The sequence below is a fragment of the Zootermopsis nevadensis genome, unplaced genomic scaffold (assembly GCF_977971745.1).
Source record: "Zootermopsis nevadensis isolate Lab colony 2312 unplaced genomic scaffold, Znev_1.0 Znev_ptg000206l, whole genome shotgun sequence".
Classification (NCBI taxonomy): domain Eukaryota; kingdom Metazoa; phylum Arthropoda; class Insecta; order Blattodea; family Termopsidae; genus Zootermopsis; species Zootermopsis nevadensis.
The window spans coordinates 36900-48352 of record NW_028259337.1 but is presented as its reverse complement, the minus strand read 5'-3'; positions in this window follow the sequence as shown (position 1 = coordinate 48352).

Here is an 11453-nt window from a genome sequence, read left to right as displayed (position 1 = left end):
ACTCTGACATCACACTCGACCCCATTACGTCATTGGAGACAATGTGTCTCTCCAGGAATTGGCCGGCTCCTTCCTATGTAGGAGGTGTTGCTGTGGGAGGCCTATACACCTACACGTGTATTGTGATCAAGCGACAAGAAGAAGAATATTTGAAGCTTCAGGAAACTGGTTAGTTGAGTCATAGCACTGGGTATACGAAGAGTGGTATGTTTGTGAATGTGTATGCTATGATGAGGTTAGAAATGCCAATAGGTGATGCTGTATGTTCTCAGGTGTGGGGTATGGATCTACTGAAGATGGAGCCAAAAGTGAAGCAGCAAAAGTTATTATTGACAAGTTGTTTATTGGTTCATAATAAGATTCAGATAATTGTACCTACAAGATGTCCGAAGTTGTGTTCATCATTTTTGTTTATAATCGTTGCAGCGCACTTATTGCATGTGCTGTAAATTTAATTTAATTTCTGGTACATTTTGTCTACATACAGTGAAACGTCTATCCATTGTTCCCGGATGCATCGTCTGTTTTGTTCGGTCCCGGATACATCCCATATAAAATAATGTTATATTTTCCCGCTTCTATCGTTTTATGGCATCGATCGTCTAAAAATCTTAGTCCCGGCCCACAATTTTCCCGCAATGATCGTTTCTGAGAATTTAAAATGCTGGGTTTTGAGATAAATTAATACCGAAAGACGCACAATGTTTTTGGAATACGCAGTAGCGGTAACATGTTATGTTGCCCAACCAGCACAGATTCTTTTGGAATGAGTGGTCAGCGGTGCAGGGGTGATAGTTGGAGTGAATGTCGGTGCTCATTGTCAGAAATTTTATGAGTTTAATCAGGGTGCACTCATATTTCGTTCCAGCGATGCCAGATGGCATGTGCAGTGTGAATTTCTTCACAAATGCTTTTATTATAAGTACAAAGGAAAGGCCGGCGACACTTTTCATTCTTCTGGTTCATCTCGTTTCCAGTGGTTCAGTGTCTTCTACGGCTACGTTTCGTCGTGTTCGGCAGTAACAGTACTTCCATTCTTCCTGTTATAGTTCCAGTCTATACTTTTGTAGTTGTTCCCGTAAATATTTTGTTATTCCTGTTACTACTGTTAATTATTTTGTTATTATTCCTGTACCATCTCTCGCCCAGTAAAACAAGTCAGAATTCTTCTAGAAAGATTAAAAATCATAGAAGAAGTGGAGAAAAATGCATTTGAAAAAAGAATCGACTTTGCTAAACGCCTTGGATTAGCACCATCTACTTTAAATTCAATGATTGCAAAGAAGAAATAAATCCGAAAACAAACTGACAAGTGCGGTAATTCATGCAAAAAAAGGAAAACCGGAAGGAAATCAACTTTCAGTGAGCTAGAAAGTGTCCTCTTCACTTGGTACCAGCAATCGCGGGCCTCAGGAATTCCTGTTGATGGCAACATCTTGCGGGAAAAAGCCAAGACGATAGCCGCAAGACTGAATATTGAAAATTTTGCAGCGTCGAATGGCTGGATTAGTAGGTTTAAAGAACGACATGGTATGGTCTACAAGAAGTTAGCCGGCGAAAGTGCTGCTGTGGATGTGGAAAGAACGGAGCTGTGGCTCGAGAGTCTGCTGGAGGGACATTTATAATGCGGATGAGACAGGACTTTTCTACAACGCCCTCCCGGATAGGACGCTGGCATTGAAAGGTGAATCTTGCCACGGGGGAAAACGTGCAAAACACCGAATTACTGTTCTTCTGTGTGTTAACAGTGACGGTAGTGACAAACGGGTTCCGATTGTAGTTGGAAGAAGAGTGGTATGTTTGTGAATGTGTATGCTATAATGTGGTTAGGAATACCAATAGGTGATGATATTGTGTCTTCATAGTAATCTATAATTTCCCTAGAAAATTTTGAAATTATTTTTAATATTTATATGAACCATACTGTTTCATTCTTACATTTGGATTACTGATTGATTTTTAACTTTGTTGTACTGAGAATGTCAGACAAAAATGTCTACTCTGCAGTTATGAGATCTAACGTAATATTAATCTCAAACACTACCATATACTTATCAATTCACTGTTACAAATTCCATTGCTCATCTTAAATCCTAGATGAAAACTGCTTGTATTTTCTTTCTACATGCTGTATGTTCACAGGTGTGGGGTATGGAGGGTCATCGGAGGAAGCAACAGAAGCAGCTGCTAGATCAGTTTCGGACAGGATCTTAGTTGCTTCCGAAGAGTAAGTGTTCATCATTACTTCACTCTGATGTACAGAGAATATTTCTTTCAGCACAGGGAACCTGTAAAAGTATGAAAGTAAACCACCAGGTGTATCTGAAGTCTTGACCTGATAACCGTCTGTCCTTTTGTTTGCTAGGAATTCTGACATCCCGCTTGACCCCAATTATATCACTAGATACTTTGTGTCTCTCTCGAAATTGGCCGTGTCCTTCTTATGAAGGAGGACTCGCTGAGCAAGGCTCATACACCTGTTCGTGTATTGTTACCAAGCAAGAAGAAGAAGAAGAATATTTGAAGCTTGAGGAAACTGGTTAGTTGAGTCATAGCACTGGGTATTCAATGAGTGCTATGTTTGTGAATGTGTATGCTATGATGTGGTTAGGAATACCAATAGGTGATGATATTGTGTCGTCATAGTAATCTATAATTTCCCTAGAAAATTTTGAAATTATTTTTAATATTTATATGAACCATACTGTTTCATTCTTACATTTGGATTACTGATTGATTTTTAACTTTGTTGTATTGAGAATGTCAGACAAAAATGACTACTCTGCAGTTTTGGGATCTAACGTAATATTAATCTCAAACGCTACCGCGTCCTTATCAATTCACTGTTACAAATTCCATTGCTCATCTTAAATCCTAGATGAAAACTGCTTGTATTTTCTTTCTACATGCTGTATGTTCACAGGTGTGGGGTATGGAGGGTCATCGGAGGAAGCAACAGAAGCAGCTGCTAGATCAGTTTTGGACAGGATCTTAGTTGCTTCCGAAGAGTAAGTGTTCATCATTACTTCTCTCTGATGTACAGAGAATATTTCTTTCAGCACAGGGAACCTGTAAAAGTATGAAAGTAAACCACCAGGTGTATCTGAAGTCTTGACCTGATAACCGTCTGTCCTTTTGTTTGCTAGGAACTCTGACATCACACTCGACCCCATTACGTCATTGGAGACAATGTGTCTCTCCAGGAATTGGCCGGCTCCTTCCTATGTAGGAGGTGTTGCTGTGGGAGGCCTATACACCTACACGTGTATTGTGATCAAGCGACAAGAAGAAGAATATTTGAAGCTTCAGGAAACTGGTTAGTTGAGTCATAGCACTGGGTATACGAAGAGTGGTATGTTTGTGAATGTGTATGCTATGATGAGGTTAGAAATGCCAATAGGTGATGCTGTATGTTCTCAGGTGTGGGGTATGGATCTACTGAAGATGGAGCCAAAAGTGAAGCAGCAAAAGTTATTATTGACAAGTTGTTTATTGGTTCATAATAAGATTCAGATAATTGTACCTACAAGATGTCCGAAGTTGTGTTCATCATTTTTGTTTATAATCGTTGCAGCGCACTTATTGCATGTGCTGTAAATTTAATTTAATTTCTGGTACATTTTGTCTACATACAGTGAAACGTCTATCCATTGTTCCCGGATGCATCGTCTGTTTTGTTCGGTCCCGGATACATCCCATATAAAATAATGTTATATTTTCCCGCTTCTATCGTTTTATGGCATCGATCGTCTAAAAATCTTAGTCCCGGCCCACAATTTTCCCGCAATGATCGTTTCTGAGAATTTAAAATGCTGGGTTTTGAGATAAATTAATACCGAAAGACGCACAATGTTTTTGGAATACGCAGTAGCGGTAACATGTTATGTTGCCCAACCAGCACAGATTCTTTTGGAATGAGTGGTCAGCGGTGCAGGGGTGATAGTTGGAGTGAATGTCGGTGCTCATTGTCAGAAATTTTATGAGTTTAATCAGGGTGCACTCATATTTCGTTCCAGCGATGCCAGATGGCATGTGCAGTGTGAATTTCTTCACAAATGCTTTTATTATAAGTACAAAGGAAAGGCCGGCGACACTTTTCATTCTTCTGGTTCATCTCGTTTCCAGTGGTTCAGTGTCTTCTACGGCTACGTTTCGTCGTGTTCGGCAGTAACAGTACTTCCATTCTTCCTGTTATAGTTCCAGTCTATACTTTTGTAGTTGTTCCCGTAAATATTTTGTTATTCCTGTTACTACTGTTAATTATTTTGTTATTATTCCTGTACCATCTCTCGCCCAGTAAAACAAGTCAGAATTCTTCTAGAAAGATTAAAAATCATAGAAGAAGTGGAGAAAAATGCATTTGAAAAAAGAATCGACTTTGCTAAACGCCTTGGATTAGCACCATCTACTTTAAATTCAATGATTGCAAAGAAGAAATAAATCCGAAAACAAACTGACAAGTGCGGTAATTCATGCAAAAAAAGGAAAACCGGAAGGAAATCAACTTTCAGTGAGCTAGAAAGTGTCCTCTTCACTTGGTACCAGCAATCGCGGGCCTCAGGAATTCCTGTTGATGGCAACATCTTGCGGGAAAAAGCCAAGACGATAGCCGCAAGACTGAATATTGAAAATTTTGCAGCGTCGAATGGCTGGATTAGTAGATTTAAAGAACGACATGGTATGGTCTACAAGAAGTTAGCCGGCGAAAGTGCTGCTGTGGATGTGGAAAGAACGGAGCTGTGGCTCGAGAGTCTGCTGGAGGGACATTTATAATGCGGATGAGACAGGACTTTTCTACAACGCCCTCCCGGATAGGACGCTGGCATTGAAAGGTGAATCTTGCCACGGGGGAAAACGTGCAAAACACCGAATTACTGTTCTTCTGTGTGTTAACAGTGACGGTAGTGACAAACGGGTTCCGATTGTAGTTGGAAAATCACTAAAACCGCGTTGTTTCAAAAACATGAAAAAACGTCCGGTGAAATATCACGCCAACAAAAAGGCTTGGATGACCACAGACATCTTTACGGCGTTCTTAAGTTCTCTGGATGCCTCCATGGGCACACAAGGCAGAAAGATTTTGCTGTTTGTAGATAATTGTGCCGCTCATCCGAAGGACACGACATTTCTACGAAATGTGAAAGTCGTGCAGTATCCAGCAAATTGCACGAGCGTTTACATACGCTTGATTTAGTCTTTCTTTTATGCGCATAATATTATTGAACGTGACGAGGAAAACATTTTGAATGTGGAAAGGTCTCTGTTTGGCTTAAAACGTAAAGTTTCGACAAACCATTTGTCCATTAAAGACTTTTTTGGTAAAAAGAAGTAACTTTGAAAGAGAAACATTGCTTTTTTTAAATTTTTAATGCTTTCCCGTATTCATCGTTTTTATTTCCCACCCCCGCCGAAACGATGCATCGAGGTTTCACTGTATATGCTTGAAAATGTCTGTTACGCACAGGCACAAAAATGAACACACAAATGGTACAATTATCAGTTCTGGGAAAACACCAATAATAACTTTAGTTTGCTTACTTTAGGTGAGTGCCACTAAGAAATCTGTGAATCATCTCTTCCTATAATCCTGTCATCAGCTTGCTGAAATAAGCTTAACATTTCTTCTTTATGTTTTCAAGGTTATGCCTGCAAGCCTTGTTCACTAAAATGTGTGCGATGTTTACCAGTGTCTCTGAATGGATTTTAGCATTAAAAATGGCTGTCTTCAGCATTGTAGCGTCGTGTATTCTGGTGAAAGTTTACCAGCACGGCACTACAACCTGGATGACAGCCATCTTCATACTCGCCAATTTGAGAATCTCAAATCTTGCAGTTTATGTTTTATCTGTTTCTTAATAATAAGATTGTCATTCATTATTGTTGTGAGGTTTAAGTAAGCAGTAAATAATACTTAAAATGCAGTTTATACCTCAAAGGCAATTTAACGTGTGTCTGTTACGAATATCAGTTAGCTGTGCATTTGAGGGAAATTATCACTGTTTATTCCAAGAAAAATTAATGGAAAACAGGTGCACAGTATCCGGTTTGCAGATTACGAGGTGCGATCAGAAAGTTTCCAGACTGTGTCAATAGAGGGCGAACCGGATGTAGTACGAGCTTCTGCCGCTAGGGGGTGCGGCCTACAATCATAGTGAATCAGTGTGCCAGCCGGCATCATCGAATTAGCATTTGTTTCTTAGTTACGGGCGTTTTGGTAGTGCATTACACCGACCCTCCTGCAATTTCGGAATGGCGTGTGCATCACATTTTGCCAAAGACTCGCCAAAACGGCTACGGAAACCTATGAAATTCTAAAGCAAGCATTTGGGGAGTCCGCAAACTTTTGTGTGGCATTCACGTTTTAAAAATGGCCGAACCTCTGTCGATGATGACGAGCATTCTGGACGACCATCTTCGAGCACAACGCCCGAAAATGTTACGAAGATCGACGTCGTACCATCAACGACTTGTGCGACATTGTTGGGATAGGCTATGGGACCTGTCAGCTGATTCTAAAGGAAGAACTCCACATGCGACGCATCATGACAACGCGCCAGCACACACCGCCCTCAAAGTTCGGCAGTTTTTGGCCTCAAACACCATGGCTGTCATCCCGCACCCTCCTTATTCGCCGTGTGACTTCTTCCTCTTGCCAAAGATGAAAATTCAGCTAAAGGGAAGGAGATTTGAGACGATAGAAGAGATTCAGGCAGAATCGCAGATGGTGCTTGACAGGCTGACAAAGAAAGATTTCCAGGGATGCTTCCAGGCTTGGCAGCGGCGCTGGGAACTACTCCGAGGGTGATGGATGAATTTAATACCTGAGATAAGTGTACAGGTTTTTATAGGCGCAGTCTGTAAACTTTCTGATCGCACCTCGTACATTGCAATAATAGCAAATTGATAAGGTGAAATGAACAGGATGTTTGGAATGTTTAACAAAAAACTAGAGAAGTTCCAGCTAAAAGTAATGAACTTGACAGTGACTGTCTTGTGGATATGGATATGGCATGATCTTACGTGTTTGACAGCTGTTGAGGCATCTGCAAATTAGCTGATGACAATAGGGAGGGCTTCTTGAGCCCATAGCACAGTATGGAGTCAGCATTTGTTTAGTAGCCTCGTTTCTGTGAAACAAGTGATTACTGACTGAAATGCTTCAAGCGCTCGTATTCACGCTGATTTTGATGAGGCGTTGTATATTTTACGTGCAGAAGTTTGGAAATTGCATGATCTGTGAAATAATCCTACAAAATAGACGATGCGGTACTTTTGACTGATTTGTGGATTTTAGACGATACTGATCAGGTCTTTCTGACACAAAGATCCAGATGCATTCATTGGTCTGGCTGCATTGATTATGTATTTAACAAGAAACAGCAGCGACATGTCGCATCATTCCCTGTAGGTTTCTGAAATGCTGGACTTTGCTCCAGATTGATGCTGCTGGTTGCCTGAGAAGATTTTATCACATTTAGTCACTGTGAAAGCTTCAAGTCATTTCTGACTGATGTTCAGTTTTGAAAAGTTTATCATTATCATACTTTTGACTATGTTATGTTACAAGTTATGTGATTATGTTTGATTTTCAAGAATGGTGATATAGGAAGTCACATTTTCAAATAGTTTATATGTATATATATATATATTATTATTATAAAATTATGTTTGCTAAGAAAGCAAAGCATTACTGAAAGAGGGAACTTATTTCATATGTACATTGTTTTCAACAGTAACTAGCCAGTTAATGTGTTTAAAGCAAATATATATAATTACAAAATTATATGAGATATTTAGTAATATTACTATTTTCATGTATTACATGCAATTGATATGTATATGTGTCTTCCATGAATGAAAACTGATGGAGCAGCATTTTGCATTTATGTATACATGCATATATGTCTTTATATATGTACACCTAATAAGTGCATACATGCTTATACAGTGTACATGAAATGTGACCATTAAAAGTTTTGGAACCCGTATTTACAAATTTCATGGAGAATTGATTTTTGTATGTGAAGAATCTCTTATGTATGGGTGAAACCATGTGGATGGACGTCTGTTGAGTAGAAGTGAATGTTGCAGTTTGAATATCATAGAGTCGAGTTCTTTTAAGTATATATCAGGTTGCGTGCCAGAGACAAAGTTTTCTTAGTAATTAAAAGTTTGATCTCGTTTGCTTGACACAGAAGAAGAGGACAGTGCAGGCATCTGCAGTCACTGTCGTGATGTTGAATGCCTGATGATAATACACAAGATTTATATAGGAATTTGCTATTCTTGTATTTATATGCAGTCCTGTATGTCAAAAACAATACTGAATAGTTTTCATAGTTTCCATAGGGCCATGCTCTTGGATACCTATATTTATGTTAGTTTTTTTAATGGCAGATCAGAGTTATTGCTTTGCTGTTCTGTTTGCCTTATTGACATGAATTGTTCGTTATATGTTCATGAGTAGGTATTGATTAAACGAGTTGTGATTGTGTCTTTTCACTATACACTTATTGTATAATAAAATGAAAAAGCATAGTTAAAGACTAGTGATAATTCACTATATGATATGAATGAGCAAATAAGGATATATTTGCTTTTAGAGACAATTGGGCATTAAAATATCAACATGTGACTTGTGCGTAACTGAAAAGTTGTTCAGATTTGAAAGGATTCATGAATGTTCAATTGACAGTGCCTGTATCTTTCACCCTTATTGTGCATTTACAACCTATTTGTAATTTTAATTTAGTCCTTATAACCCCTAGTGATTACTGGCTTTAAGATACTTAGAGTAAAGGTGTATTACTGTAAACCTCATTTGCTATACCTTGTGTTCAAAGAAGGATGCATTAAAGAATAATCAAGTTTAGTGTGGATAAAATATCCAGTAACTTCTCTGTTATGGCATCTGACTATGATGAATGGCACAAGCACATTATTGAACCACAGTTCATTATCGAGGTGTCTTACAGGGATTTGGGGAAGTTTTTCCCAGTTTTGGCAAGTGGCCTTGAAAGAATGTGATCGTGGATTTAAAATAACTGGCTGTGATAAAATATTGCATACTGTTTTTACTCTGTATAGCAGCTAAATGTTTTTGAGAAGATCATATTACTCTGCTTGAATTTCAGAAGTATGGATGGAGGATGTCTGAGGACTGGTAAAATACAAGTATCATTGCTTATCTTGTGTCACTTGAAACACTGCGTGCCTCTACACGCCTTTACTGGTAATTGTTTTTCAATTCTCCTGCATGAAATGCATGACATTGCAATATTTTACATTGGCCAAGCTTGCCTCTTTGTGAAATTGCCATTTCTTTTGTAAGTCACAAACCCTCAAGGTAGACATGCTTGAAGAAAGGTGAAAGTACTCACACTGGGACAAATAGTTATTGGGGATTGTCTTTACAAATAAACCAATCTACATCACATACCTTGTGCAGTGATAGTTACACAATTCATCTCTTGGTTTCACACAGCATTAGAAATTACATACACTGTTCTGTCAGAAGTCTTTGTAGAACAAAGCTTGCTATTTCTTTGTGTTGAGAAACTGTTGATAATCTCTGAATATATATATATATAAATTGTAAAAGTGGTTAAAGGCATGTCAGAAACTGTTTCGTTTAAAGTTAAAATGTAATTTCCAGTATTGATGATGTTTGTACTGTTTGTTGTAAGGAATACTTTGTTGTCCATGTGGAATCCCAGGTTTCCCCTTTTTTTAGGGCAAGTGTAGAATTTTCTTATGGATCTGTCAAAGAATTACTCTGTTTAAAGTTATATGTCTTTGCAGCTATGCGTGTGCAGTTTTACAATTTTTGTTAGCAATAATGTTCATAATTTAGCAATATAAAGCAGTTGTACTGTTTAATGGACAGACAGGTTATGTAAAGCTGATGGCAAAGATCATATTAACAAGTAGTTTGAAGAAGAGGGGATGTTACTGAAATGGTTGTGAGAGTGTGAACCAGGTTGAGTAACTATGAATGTAAACACACACACAGAAACAGTTGTTTAATGCCCACTTGTCGTGTTGGTGTCAGATTTTTGTCTTGAATGTTATAAAAAGGAGAGAGTAGTCAGATTGAGATTGTCGTTGTCTATTTTGAATTAATTTTGTTTCCTGCTTGTTTCCCTTAACCTGACGTGTGGACTCATTGCAGACAGTTCAATGTTCATAAAGAGCATGCATAGGAAAACTTTGAAAGCATAATATTGTACCTTAAATGAGCATAAGAGTTTCAGCAGGATCTAGGAAAGAGCATTTAACAATCCTGAATCCATTAAGTCGTGTAATTGAATATTTTATGTGAGAGTGATTATGAATATGAGGAAGTAACAGTTTGAAACTCAGTGGTTCTAATGCGAATGAAGGCTGGATGATCTTTTAGCTTGGGTGTAAGCGACAAGAAATGCATCAGGAATTGTTGGGGTTTCGGAGGAGGAAGCAGACTTATAAAAAGAGGGAAGATGTTAAATTTTGTTATTTTTGACCCAGTTTAGTGTCATCTACGTGGCTACTGTTTGTCCTGGCTAACAAGTCTCATTGGTCGGGTCAGAGCATATAGCACAAGGGAACATGGCTTCTGGTCATGGCTTAGCTCAAGTGTGTCAGGGTCAGTGTCTGCGATAGGTCACATTAGAAAGAGGTAAAATAGTTTTAGGGGCAATCACAAGAGCATGAAAGATTATAACCATCTATTTTTACTAATTCCGAAGCTTAAACTTGGTGTTTGTTTGTTATTCTTGTATATTCCCACATGTTAATGAAATGTGAATTTCATTTAAACAGCAGTACACAAGTAGCTGTCGGACATGTTATTTGAAACATAATTTTATATTAAAACTGTGAGATTTGAGAGCTGCTGTGTGGAATCTCATAAAACATTGAAGAGGACCCCGTGAGCTGAAATGTTTGGCAATGCCTGGTGTAGCTGTAGTGACATATCACACACAAACCCAAGATGGGGAGACCTCAGTTTGAGGTGCAGTGGGTTGAATGTTCTGTGGGAATGTGAGCCATACTTGACTTAGTGCGTTTGAAATGTGGAGGTGCAGATGCAGAGGTAGTAGTTTGTTAACCTCTAATGTATGAGAACTAGGGATTTAAATGCGAATACTTGAGGCTGCTAGCTGGACTCCAATTCTGGGCCGAGGCATAAGACCATTGAAGTCAGATTGTCACAGGAATATTGAAGTGTCTGAGGTACAGTGTTGTATCCCTTTTGCTTCTGTTTATAGTTATCAAGTGTTACGGATTTCGGAGCAGTTCATGTCTTATCTATATTTCAAGATTGTCAGTTGTTAGACAGCGGTCAGTAATATATCTCTTCAATAACATTGAAGGAACCCCACTTCTTGCAGGTAGCTTTGTGAGAGCTGAATATGTAGAGTTTATAGCCTGTTGTGTGTTAAGGGAAAACGATTTTTGTTTTTCTGGTGCTG